We start from the raw sequence: 13,432 nt of genomic DNA, 5'->3' as shown, positions 1-13,432 counted from the left end.
TAATTATAGACACGTTGTATGTACAATATTTCATTAGCTGTTTGGTGACTTCTCTTGTATTAAATGCCTCTATTCTTGGATTAAGTTGGGTGTTGCAGAGATCAGCAGATAATTTCGCAAGGATAGTAGTTGAAGGTCTGTAATCGTCCCTTTTCACAAGCTTCAGAAGCAATACTTCTTTTCTTTTCTAATGCACCTGAGGAGAAGAATCTAAAAACTTTGAAGACAACAAGATCTGTACAGTCTTAAAATTGCATTTTCCAGATATCGTCTCTCTTAGATCTAAGTCAAAGCAGAACAAGATAAATTCTCTGTGATTTTGAATCAATTTGGTAATGGTATGGGTGGAACCATGAAGCGAGAGGCATGCCTAGCTTGATCTCTAGCCAATCCAGTGTTGTTTCTTTCTAATCAATACATTTTCCACCATAAATTATCAAATGATCAAGTTGTCTACATTTTGGACAACACAAACTTCATCTAAATAACAATGGTCTCCTGCTTAGATTCTTAAACTAGCTAATTTTGATCCCTTCCTTTGTGGTTGGTGTGAAGACTAAATAAAAGGTATGCTGAAGAGAAAAACCATTTTCCACTGCACAGATCTAACATACAGGGGCATGCTGGGTACAGAGTGTCAGGACCTTCAAGTCGTATGTATTCAAGATATACAAAATTCAAAAGCAACAGACTTCTAGGACAAAGTAGGCATGCTCAAAGAAGATCAACAAGCTTCCACATAATATGGCCCCCAAAATGATATCTTAGAATCTACTAAATGGGATTGGGAAAAAAATAATGATTCATATTGGTAGCAAAAGAAATATGTAAACATATTATAGAGTAACCAGCAATAACTATTTTAAATACCCACCTAAGAAGGAACGGATAACAAGACAGCTCCCAGTGAGGCATTTCCCTTCTTTACACTGCTCAAATCATGCATAAAACCCCTAGCGATGCCTATGCAAATTCTGATATTTGAGAATGAATCCTCGGGTATTCTGAAAGAGATGTAATCAACAAGCCTTTGTTCACGTGTTTTATAAGTTGTGACAGCCTCAGAAGCTTCCTATAGAGGAAAAGAAAACTGTTAAGAGTAATTTACTTGTAGGGGCTAAACATAAATTACTAGGCAGGCATCACCAAGGCACGATTATGATAAAATCTAATCTCGTACCATATCGCAAATTGAACATATGGACATGCCTCTGTCATTCGAAAACTATTCATCATCACACAAAAAAAGGGTATAGGACCAAAAGTTTCTTCTCAGATAGCATAAACAGGCAGTAACACAATTTCAATGAATTTGCACTCTTATTAGTTATTAGTGTTTGTGCAGAGAACATATGAAAGACTCATAAAACATATCGAGAAACCATCATAAAAAATGAACCAGAGATGTAAATTAGCAACCAATCCAAATATGGTTCCCCTTTCTGCAAGTTAATATCCTGTCCTTCAGAGAAAATGTTCCAGTTATGAGATTCTCCTGTATTAAGTGGTGGTCAACTAAAATGTGCTTGAAGTTGCTACAATTGCGATAATAAAGAAGCCGTATCATCACGCTCTATATTAATGGTTTAAATTTACAAATCGTCATGCCAATCAACATCTCATAAACATAAATGGCAAAATGGGTGGATTGGGGCCCACACCAATTGAAGATGTGAGCCCCACTCCCATTGTGAGTAAACGGTAGAAAATAGAGCGTCTGTAATCTTATTCAAAATTTGATTGATAGCCACCCCTTCCAGCACAAAAGGTGATAGAGATCTAGTTCTTTAGACCATCCACTTCCGATGATATTTTAGCAAATAAGATGATTTGATTGGTCAACTAAGAAGGTTTTTATTTTTTTAAATTTTTTTTTTCACTATGCACCAACTCATAGTCATAGCTATTATTTAAATTTTTAATTTTTTTATCAGCAACTCATGGCTAATAAATTCCACGATGACAAGAAAAGAAGAACTATTTCAAACATACAAAAGAGGAATTACAAAGAAAACTTGTATTAAGTTCCACGAATTTCAAAGAAAAACAGATATCCAATTTATCATGCAACCTAGCATGTATCAAATTTGAAAGACAACCTTATGTGCTGAAGGACATACCTGGTAGTATGATACTGATGTAGGAAAACTTAAGGACGCAGATTTTGGTGAAGATGCAACTGGAAACAGTCGCAACAAATCCTCAAAAAGTATCTCAACATGCTGCTGATAAGGACATGGCAGAAGAAAATGCCTTTGTTCCATCCATAGCAGAGATAGTTGCTAAGCTTCCTCACTATGTTGTAATTGTTGTTCTTGTCACACCTTTGCAATCTATCCTCCCTGGAAATGATGAAGTCAGGGCCTATCACTATTCTAGCTCTGAATCTTTAAGTAGCAGTAGTTCATAACTCTAGCTCAATCGAAAGAGATTCCGTTGAAAAGATGGTGCTTGTTCCTCAAATCCTGAAACCCAAACTACTGAATCAGAAGAACAAAGGATGGAAAAGCAAAAGCCTGATGTTAGGCCTTAAGCTTCCTCAAAGCCTGAAACCCAAACTGCTAAAACAACAGAACAAAGGATGAAAGAGCAAGAACCTGGTGTTAGGCTTGAAGAAACCATCTCCAATATGAAGAGGCAAAGTCTTGAAGCTGAGGAAACAAACCCCTTGATCGACCCAAAACCTACTGGGTTACATCAAGTGTCTGATAGCCAACTCCCTTTAGAACACACCTTGCCACCTCAGGGTAAGTCTCCTTGTTTTATTTTCTTGCTGTATCTCCTTTTATTCTTCTGTTTTCCTAATCATGTATGCAGTAACCATTTGTAAGGCCATTTCTGAACTAGTCGATAGAACTTTTCTTGGGCCTCATCTGGGCCACATACTCCCAAAACATTCTGATCATAATCATGCCCTTGAGAGTGACCCTATCACAGAAGGTACCATTTACTTTTTTTTTTCTTTTTTTTGCTTATCCTTTTTCAGTTCCATATGACCCTAGAAACTTTTTAGGTCATATCCCTTCTTCTGTACTTCCCCTACTAGCTTCTTCAGACTCCCCTTCTTCTATTTCTGAACTAAGGTTATCATTTTTTGGGCCTTCTAATATTTCTCAAGCGCTACAACTGATTTATATTCCCCTAACAATGGATGAACCATCAACTCCTCCAATAGACATGGTTAGCACCACCGTCATTGTAACTCCTACCACTGAGGTTGACATTCAGACTTCTCAAGCAAGTCTTATCAAGAGCACCTCTTCTTTTCCTGCTACTACCACTGAGGTAACCTTTTTTTATTTTATTTTTTTTTATTTTTAATTCTAGACTTCCATTATTATGCATTAATCTCTACATTAATGTGACCAAGCCAGGAGTTCTCCAATGGACTTAACTCCATATTTGCTAAAAAAGACCAGTGCCTTTTAGTTGTCAATAGCCAGTACTACCTATGAAGAAGGGTTCGACCAACTAACCTCTTCTAAACAACAAGAAATCGACCAATTATTCCTACTGCTTAGTCATTTTTTTGAAGATCTTGCCCTCACCAGGGTTGAAAACTTTCTGGCAGCTTTCAAAGTTTTCTACCACTAGCAGCAAGAATTTTAGATCTTGACCAGCTTCAAATCCTCCAAGACTTCATGGGTCAACTTCTCCAATACCTTTCTTTCATGACATAATTTAAAGTTCAGATTGAGGCTGCTAATGCACAAATGGCCTTTGTAAGGCAAGTTTCTCACACATTGGCCAGTGCTGCTGCTTTGCAAAGAAAGTGCCTTCATCAATGAGAAGAAGGCTTCCAATATTGCACAAATACAACAGTTGCAAGCAGAACTTACTGTAGCTGATACCTAGCAAACTCTCTTAATGAAGGAGCAGAGTAATATTAATCAACAAATGGACCAGTTGTTGGCAAAAGATGGCCCCACTGCCCTTAGAGATGTCCAAGTGAAGGCCAAAAGAAGGGCAATCCTCTCAGCTTGGGCTAGCTTTGTAATTGTTCTTCAAAGGGACTGAGATTTTTGTATTTATTTTTTCTCTTTTTTAGAATAGACATTAGAACTTTTTTTGTGTTTAAATTTTATAACGAAAAGAAAAATTTTTTATGCATGTCTTCTTACTTTATGCTTGTCTAACATTTTCCTACATGGTTGGATAATATTTATTTAAATATTTACTATTTATAACTTTCCTATGTGGGACCCCTTCCAAGGATGCAAGGTGATAGGCTCCTCCTCTAAGGACCTTAAAAACCTTAAATGGTCTTTCCCAATTTGGGGACCACTTTCCAAATTTTGGATCCTTACTGCCTATAGGTAAGATAGTCTTCCACACCAAATCCCCCTCTGAAAGTATCTTAACTTTTATCCTCATATTGTAGACTCTCTCCACTCTTCTTTTTTGGGCAACAAGATAGCTATAAGCCATAACTCTTTTTCCTCTAAATCTTGTAACTCAACCATCATGGCCTCAGTATATTCATCAATTGGAATATCATAGTGTAAGGCCACTCAACTAGATTGGACAATCACCTCTCAAGGCAACATTGCATCATGGCCATATACCAATTCATAAGGTGTAGTACCAGTACTGTTTCTCTTGGAATTTCAATAGGCCCACAATACATTAGACAATAAATTGTGCCAATATCTAGGGTTCTCCTCAATCACCCTTTCCAAATTATTCTTTATTATTCTATTACTCAGCTTGCCCATTAGGCTGAGCATAATAAGGTGATGAATTGAGGATTGAAATGTCATATTCCTTGGCAGATTCACTAATCTCTTCCCCATTAAACATAGTTTCCTGATCAACAGTAATCGATTGGAGTAGACCAAATGTATGGATTATATGCTTTTTCACCAAGTCAATTACATGCCCTTGGGTTGCTACCATCAACGGCACTGCTTCCACCTACTTGGTGAAGCAATTAGCTACCACCAAAAGGTAAGAATGCTGTTTTGAAGAAGGAGAAAAAATTTGCCCAATCAAGTCCATTGCCCATCCTTTGAAAGGCTATGGCTTTATCACTGAATGCAAACCAATTGCAAGGACTCTTTGAAGGCTATCATGCTTTTGGCATGCCTGACATCTCTTAGCATAGGCCATACAACCCTTCCTTACTGTAGGCCAAAATAAACCATACCTGTTGATCATTCACCTCATTTTTTCTCTAGCTTGATAGGCACCACATATGCTTTCATACACTTCATCCATTACTTTCATCTGTTCATTTTGGCTAATGTATAATAAGGTCATACCATCATGGGCTCTATTGAATAAGTCATATCCCATGATGACATAATTCAAGGTTTGATACTTAATCTGCCTACTAACCTTCTCATTGGCATTTATAAAATATTTTATCAAAGGATGTCTCCAATCCTCTTTTGCCACTTCCAAATTCATTACTGTCACAAAATTTCTCTTTTGGATCCTAATTATTCTTTATTGGAATCCTTTAGGAATCTTTAAACAAGAAGCCACTTGAGCCATTTCATTAGCCTCATTATTCTCCAATCGAAACATGTGCTAAAATGTCACATGGCTGAAGAAACTCACCAACCATTGAACCTCAACTAAATACTCTTCTAAGGCCTTGTTAGTGCACTTGTATTCACCTTTAACTTGCTTGATAACCAAATGTGAATCACCAAAAACTTGCAAACTAGTGATTATGAATTCTATAGCCAATTCTAAACCTATAATCAAGGCCTCATACCTAGCTTGATTATTTGATAAGACATGTCGTTCATCTAACTAGTAAGAAAATTGATGTACTTGCTCATTAGGGGCAACAAACACAACACCAGCTCCAACCCCTTCCTTAGTTCTAGAGTCATCAAACATTAGTCTACAAGGGGTGTTTTGTATACAATTAATTTCAAATAAGTCCTCATTAATAGATGAACAAGGGTGTTTAGCTAAGAAATCAACCAAAGTTTGGCCTTTTACGACTTTTTGAGGGACATACTTGAAACAATACTCTATTAGAGCCAACAACCATTTGTCTTGTCTTCCCCTCATTATGGGTTTAGACAACATGTACTTGACCACATTAGTTTGTGCCACCACAAATACTTCTAAGGGGAACATGTAATGCCTTAACTTAATGGCAGCAAAGTATAATGGCAAGCATAATTTCTCCATTGACTTGCTAATTCAAATGATAGAGCAAGCAACAACGAGGTGAAAAAAAGGCATGTTTCCAATCATATGCAAAGAAAAATACTGCAAATGGCTACCAGTTATGCTCTTGTCTCTTAGAAACATCAACAAATTATAGAGAAGGAAACAAGGAAAGTAAAAAAGAAAAAATGTTAGTGGTAAATTGTACTTACAAATTTTTTTTTTTTTTTTCTTTTCAAACTTGTTCCAGTTTTTCTTTTTAAATTTTTAGGATGTAGACCTAGAAAGCAAACTATTTTTACTCAAAATTGGAAAAAATTTAAAATAAAATAACGTATTCAGGGTTGGTTTGAGTAAAGTGTAGAAAATTCATATTTGAGAAAACAAAAAGAGAACAAGAGCATAGCTGCGAAGTAAAGAACAAGAGAGAAGGGCATTGAAATTGATTTCTGTCCGACTGTCTCTGTATCAATAGAATTTGGGTAAAGTAGATAGAGAGATAGAGAGAGATACCCAGCGAGAACATCGAAGTTGTTAGCAACGACCTTGAGGAAGCTTCCAGCTCCAGATCCCATCTCCACCACTCCACGATCTCACTCTTTCTGAATCAGAAGAAGAAAATAGAAACTGTTAAGAGTGAGTGAGGGTTTCGATCGTCGGTTTGTGAAAGTGGTTCTTTTCTGATTAATTATGAGAAAAGAAAATGATCTTCCAGGAATTTTAGCATTTGGATTGGCGAAATGTTAGTGGTAAATTGCTATAAGATTTTAGGGGTTTGTAATGGCAGTAAGACAGCCTTGGATTAACCAATCCAAGTCCAAATCCAACCAGGTATCTCAAGGTAAAAGAGGACCTGTTTTTAATATAGAGGAAGGGAGAGAGAGAGAGACCGAGATCGACAGAGACGGAGAGACCGAGATAGACGGATCGACAGAGAGATCGGCAGAGAGAGAGAGACCGAAATCGACGGAGATCGACAGAGAGAGACCGAGGTCGACGGAGATCGACAGAGAGACACCGAGATCGACAGAGAAGAGACAGATCGACAGAGATAGACCGAGATCGACAGACATCGACAGAGAAGAGACAGATCGACAGAGATAGACCGAGATCGACGGAGATCGACAGAGAAGAGACACAGATCGACAGAGAGAGACCAAGAACGAGAGAGAGAGAGAAAAAAACCTGCAACAGCGGCAGTGGTGATTTGCGGCGGTGGCGTGCGACGGTGGCCAGCGATGGTTGGGTGGTGAGCGGGAGTGAGGTTTGGTGGTAACTGTTCTGTGTGTGTGGGTGAGAGACAGAACAGAGAAACCGTTGGTGGTAACTGTTAAGTGGTTGTCCCAAAATGTTTACTCCTTCTGTGTTTATGAACCTTGAAATGAAGACTTCCTCCTTTTTATGGTTACGTTGGTGGTAGTGGTTGTCCCAAAATATTTACTCCTTTTGTGTTTATGAACCTTGAAATGAAGACTTACTCCTTTTATGGTTATGTTGGTGGTAACTGTTCAGTGGTTGTCCCAAAATGTTTACTCCTTTTGTGTTTATGAACCTTGAAATGAAGACTTACTCCTTTTATGATTATGTTGGTGGTAACTGTTCAGTGGTTGTCCCAAAATGTTTACTCCTTTTGTGTTTATGAATCTTGAAATGAAGACTTACTCCTTTTGTGTTTATGAATCTTGAAATGAAGACTTACTCCTTTTATGATTAGTGAAACTTATACGTTTTGTAAAAATAAAACTTACACATTTTGTGAAGTTATTTACATCTTTTTTGAAATAACTTACACTATTTTTGAAAAGTTACTCATTTTGTGTAAGAATTTTTGACATAACATTTATACTTTTTCTTCGAACTTACACCTTTTATGGAAGCCCAACTTAAAACTTTTTCGGAAGTCACTTATACCTTTTGTGAAAAAATAAATTCATCAAATTTATACCTTTTGCTTAAGCTTATACATTTTCGTGGAAGTGCTTATATTTTTTTTGAAAAGTTACTCCTTTTGTGTAAGAATTTTTGGCATAACATTTATACTTTTTCTTTGAACTTACACCTTTTGTGGAAGCCCAACTTAAAACTTTTTCGGAAGTCACTTATGCCTTTTGTGAAAAAATAAATTTATCAAATTTATACATTTTGCTTAAGCTTATACCTTTTCGTGAAAGTACTTATATTTTTTTTGAAAAGTTACTCCTTTTGTGTAAGAATTTTTGGCATAACATTTATATTTTTTCTTCGAACTTATACCTTTTGTGGAAGCCCAACTTAAAGTTTTTTTGGAAGTCACTTATACCTTTTGTGAAAAAACAAAAGGTGTAAGTTCGAAGAAAAAGTATAAATGTTATGCCAAAAATTCTTACACAAAAGGAGTAATTTTTCAAAAAAAATATAAGCACTTCCACGAAAAGGTATAAGCTTAAGCAAAAGGTATAAATTTGATGAATTTATTTTTTCACAAAAGGTATAAGTGACTTCCGAAAAAGCTTTAAGTTGGGCTTCCACAAAAGGTGTAAGTTCGAAAAAAAAGTATAAATGTTATGCCAAAAATTCTTACACAAAAGGAGTAACTTTTCAAAAATGGTGTAAGTATTTTCACGAAAAGGTGTAAGTTTAAGCAAAATGTGTAAGTTTTCGTTTGTTTACACCTTTGGTAAGTCAACTCACAAAAGGAGTAAGTGTTCATAAAAGGTGTAAATAATTTCACAGAAGGCGTAAGTTTTCAGAAAAAGGTGTAAGTTTTCAGAAAAGGTATAAGTTTTTACAAAAGGCGTAAATTTTCACAAAAAATGTAAGTTTTCATAAATCAGTTACGCCTTTTTCTGAAATTACTTATGTCTTTCGTGAAAATATATGCCTTTCGTGAAAATTTATACCTTTTTTGTGACCATCTACACCTTTAGTTATATAATATATTATTTTATTAATTTACCTGGAAAGTGACCTACTTAGCAGGTCACCAATGTATAAGTTTTCAAATATTTTTATATAACCCAATACATATAAATGTGTAAATATAAAATAAAAAGGTGTAAGTGCCTTGCATACCATATGCAAGGCACACATGAGAGAAGTCCTTAATGTAAATATTAATGAGTGTTTTACCATATTATTATTAGAGATATTTTGGTAATTATGTTACTCATTGAACTTATTATAATATAACAAAATAATTTAGACTAAATGAAATATAAATAAGTAAAAATAGATTTATGAATGAATATCCCTTATAATTATTGAATTAATATGTCTTTTTTATTTTATTAAAAAATTTACAAATTGAATCATCCCTGAACTGGACCATTTAGTCCTTTTAATGGACTGGACAAGTTGTTGTCCTTTATAAAATACTGCACAACTTTATTTTTTAAGGGACTTTAACTCTCTATTATGGTCCTGTTTGGTGTAACTGTTAAAATAGATTATAAATTATAGTTTAATAGATTATAAATTATGATTTTAATCAGAAGTTGTTAATCTGTTTGGTGTAACTGTTGGATTATAGATTTAAGTTGCTGAGTAGTGTTTGTTAAATAAGCTGTGAACTAGCTTTTTCAATTAATTTTTATTTTTTATTATTCACTATTTGTTTACATTTCTCATAAAAAAAAATAATAATATTCTATAGTCCATTTAGGTCTTTTTCTATTTTTTAAAAAATAAAAAATAAAAAAATCTAAGAGTATAACTGTAAATTAACATGTCCACAGCGGAAGCTGATAATCAAAAGCAATGGGTGAATAGCTTCTCAGAATCAGCTTTTTTGACTTAAAATAAGTTGTTATAATCAGAAACTGTTTGAAATAAGTTTAACCAAACAATAACTTTTTAAAAGCCAGAAGTCATAAATTGGCTAAAAAAAATCTCACCAAACACCCCTATGTGTCTCTCAAGAGATCATTTGTACCTCAAGAGTTGGAGAGAGGATAAAAATAAAAAAATAAAAAAATAAAAAAGTGGTAACGAAAGACAAATAAAAGTAGCCACTTGTTGGAAAGGGACATAACCTCCTAGTTTCATCAGCTCAATGTCTAAGCACATATATAGGAAATTAATTTATGTTTTGGCTCTTTTCCCATCCACTAGACTTAAAAACCTCCCTCCAACTCATTGGTACTATTATTCTCTTCCAACTTGATGTTTTGTAGAAATGTCTCCAACTCTTACAAACTGAATGTTCATCTGAATCTGATCACTTGTGAGATTGTATCCTGCTTGAGATTGATGTATTGGTTTTAGTCAAGAATTCTCTATTCTTAAATTTCTCTATTTTATAGTCTTGTGTAAACAACGGCAAGTAATTTGAAATAAGAGAGTAAAAATTTTAGAACAAAGAATTTGGTGTCATGATTTTTATGTGTAGTTCCCATTGTTGTGTTTCAGTTTTAAAAATTATTTTCTTAATTCTTGGTTTTCATGATTTTTAGTGATTTTTTTTTTTGATATTTCAATTAAATTTATTTATTTATTTTTTTAAAACCTGAACAGATGCACTTAATTTAGATACATATAAAAAGTAAGTTATATATAAAGAAATTTGAAAACAAGAAGGTTCATTAAAGACAAAATAACATGAAAATATGATGATATATATTGGTTTTCTTTAATAAATTTATTACATATTTTAATCAAATTTGTTTAGGTATCTATTTTTTAAAATACATGTTAGATTTACTTAAAAAAATTAGCTAAAATATGAAAAAAAAACTCACTAAAAAAAAAAAATGAAATACAAGAAGTCAAAACACAATTTCCAAAAATGAAACCAATCAAACTCATTTTTTTTTTTATTTTTTATTTTTAATCGGTGAAAGTTGTTAATTATTAGTTGTTAGATTAGTACCTATAAAAGCTAGTCTCCTCATTTTTGCAAAGCACCAAGTACTTGCCTCCTTAATTCAACTTCCTCTAATACTGTGTTTGGTTGAGTGATTTGGAAAGGGATTTGAAAAAAGAAAAGGAAAAATGTGTGTGAAATTAGATGAAATGTAGGTATATTTTATTCATATTTCACTTACTTTTTTCCTTTCTCTTTCCAATTTTAAATCCCTTCCTAAATTTCCCAATCAAATATAGCATAAGTGAAAATTGAACTCATGACCTCTCCTTTGAGACTAACCCCTTCAAAGAATTATAGTGGCCAATTAAGTTATCAAATATTCAAAATGGAATGACAAATTGATCCCTAGCCCTTCATGAAGATGCACTTTTTTTCTAATTGTGTGATTGATGTGATATATTTGATATATATATATATATATTTTGGTAATAGTCCTATACTTGATATTGATTGGTGTCCTATACTTGATATTGGTGTCCAATTTGCATTACTCATAAAGTAACCGGTGCAAACTAAATGTGCATCTGAATCTAAATAGTTGTGATTGGTGTCTTATACTTTGATTGTTTTTTTTGTTTGGGTGGTCCTATGCTTGATATTGATGTAGCGGTTTCTATGTGAACCTCCCATTGTTTTTGTTGAATAGTAAAACATTCATTCATTTTATTCAAAACCACCTCGAACTATTATTAACTCTTCCGAATGGAAATGGAATGCCAATTTGATTGGTACTAGAGTCTCATGAATGTGCACTTTCCTTTTCTTTTTCCTTTCTTTTTTTCTTTTTAGGATTAATGTATCATTTTACAATGAAGTTCGTTCAACCACAATCATAATAAGGACAAAATACAAAATGTACGAACACAAAATATTCGTCACTTGTATAATCTTGTTGATCAAACTTTCGCTTCTCCAAATGTTGTCATATGGCTTGAAATCACAAAAAATGTGAGCTTACCTCTAATGGCTTGGGTTTGACCTGACCTTTTCATGTTCTTAAATCTGGGATCCAATACTTTTTGTTGTTGTCTGTACTCTTTCTTGTCTTGTTGTTGTTGAGTTTGGTTGTTTGGTGTTATTAGTTGTGTTATGAACAAGTTGGTAGTTCATTTTTCAAAGGAGTTCATGTCTATTTTTCTTCAGGTTTGCTCGAGCGATCTTTCCTTCACTCGAGCGATCTTTGGGTTCTCTTAGTACTTTTGTAGGTCTGCAAAACTACTGAGAGTATGGTGATCTTCACTCGAACAATCCTTTTTTTGCTCGAATGGTCTTCTCCAGTCTGCGAAACTTCTAGGAGGGGATCATTGTGCACTCGAGCTGTGTTTTGGTCACTTGAGTGGTGTCACTTACTTATGTTTGACGCTCGAGCAGTGGTTTAGTTGCTCGAGTAGTCTGTGCTTATATCAGATCGAGGAAATGTCTTTTTATATCACTTTTTACTTTCTTTTTCTCTCTAAAACACTCTAAAACTAACTCTCCCTCTCTAGTTCTTACCAAAATACTCAAATACACCAAAATCCGTTGATTTCACTGCCCTAGTGCTTTGGAGTAAAGTGTAGAGCTCCTAAAAGAGAGCATTTAATTGGTGAAACTTCCATTTTTGACTCCGTCTAGAATTGGGTCTTGCTCTCTTCTTTTTCTACTTTTGAGACAGAGACTTCTTCAACCTCCTTGTGTGATTGTTGGCTTCGTTATGTGCTTATTGTAAAGTATTGTGATTTGGAAGTTGGGGGTTTGAGTTAGGGTTTGGTTTTTGAAATGTAAAAGAGAGATTTTTAAATAAGTTCTTAAGAAATGTTGTGGAAATGAGTATATTGTTGAGTTCTGTAGAAATATTGGAAATTTCTCCTAAAAACGGGTTTTTGAAAGGAAAATGATTTTTATTGGAAATCTTTAGTGTTTGACCTATGAGTGAAAGGGGAAGATTTTGAGTTTTGAAAAGATAAAACGAATGTATCTGTTGATGAGAAGAGTGGAGTTGAATATGTATTAGCACTCCCATTTTGAAAATTATGAAAATATAATTGTTGATGGAAATTTAGCTTTTTGTATAGAGATATTTATTTTGGGCTATTAGTAGAGGATAACTTTGATTGTTGTATAAATTGTACGAGAAATAGGTTAAGGGTCCGTTTGTTTTTAGAGATAGAATGGAGGGGATTGTTAGTGAGGGGACTGCTAGTGAGGGGATTAAGAAAAATTGTGTTTGTTTGATAACCAGTGGACTAGTAATAGTTCATGTTTGTTTTGAAAGAGATGAGTAGGATTAACCATGTAAAATTACATAAATACCCTTCTTGTGTTAGTATCAAATTTGAACTTATACCAACTAATAAATGCATTACCCAATTAAACTATTTAAAAACTAAAATTAAAATTAAAATTACATAATTGAAAATAATAAAGTATTTAACTATTAATCTATTTTATTATTATTATTATTAAAAAAAAAAAACCAAC

The 13,432-nt window shown here is 33.9% G+C and overlaps 1 long non-coding RNA gene across 1 annotated transcript; it reads right to left on the bottom strand.

Moving 5' to 3' along the window:
- Window positions 1–880: 880 nt before the first annotated feature.
- LOC145806003 (uncharacterized) lies at window positions 881–7,542 on the bottom strand. Its single transcript, XR_014348403.1, has 3 exons — window positions 7,315–7,542; window positions 6,643–6,731; window positions 881–1,072 (listed from the first exon to the last, which is right to left on the bottom strand). It is a non-coding gene; the product is annotated as an uncharacterized LOC145806003 (long non-coding RNA).
- Between the last annotated feature and the right edge of the window lie 5,890 nt (window positions 7,543–13,432).

Source organism: Camellia sinensis, chromosome 13 (genome assembly GCF_055761805.1).
Source record: "Camellia sinensis isolate YWXY chromosome 13, ASM5576180v1, whole genome shotgun sequence".
In the NCBI taxonomy this organism is placed as follows: domain Eukaryota; kingdom Viridiplantae; phylum Streptophyta; class Magnoliopsida; order Ericales; family Theaceae; genus Camellia; species Camellia sinensis.
The sequence above is the reverse complement of the archived record's forward strand: the minus strand, read 5'-3'. Positions and strand labels throughout refer to the sequence as shown.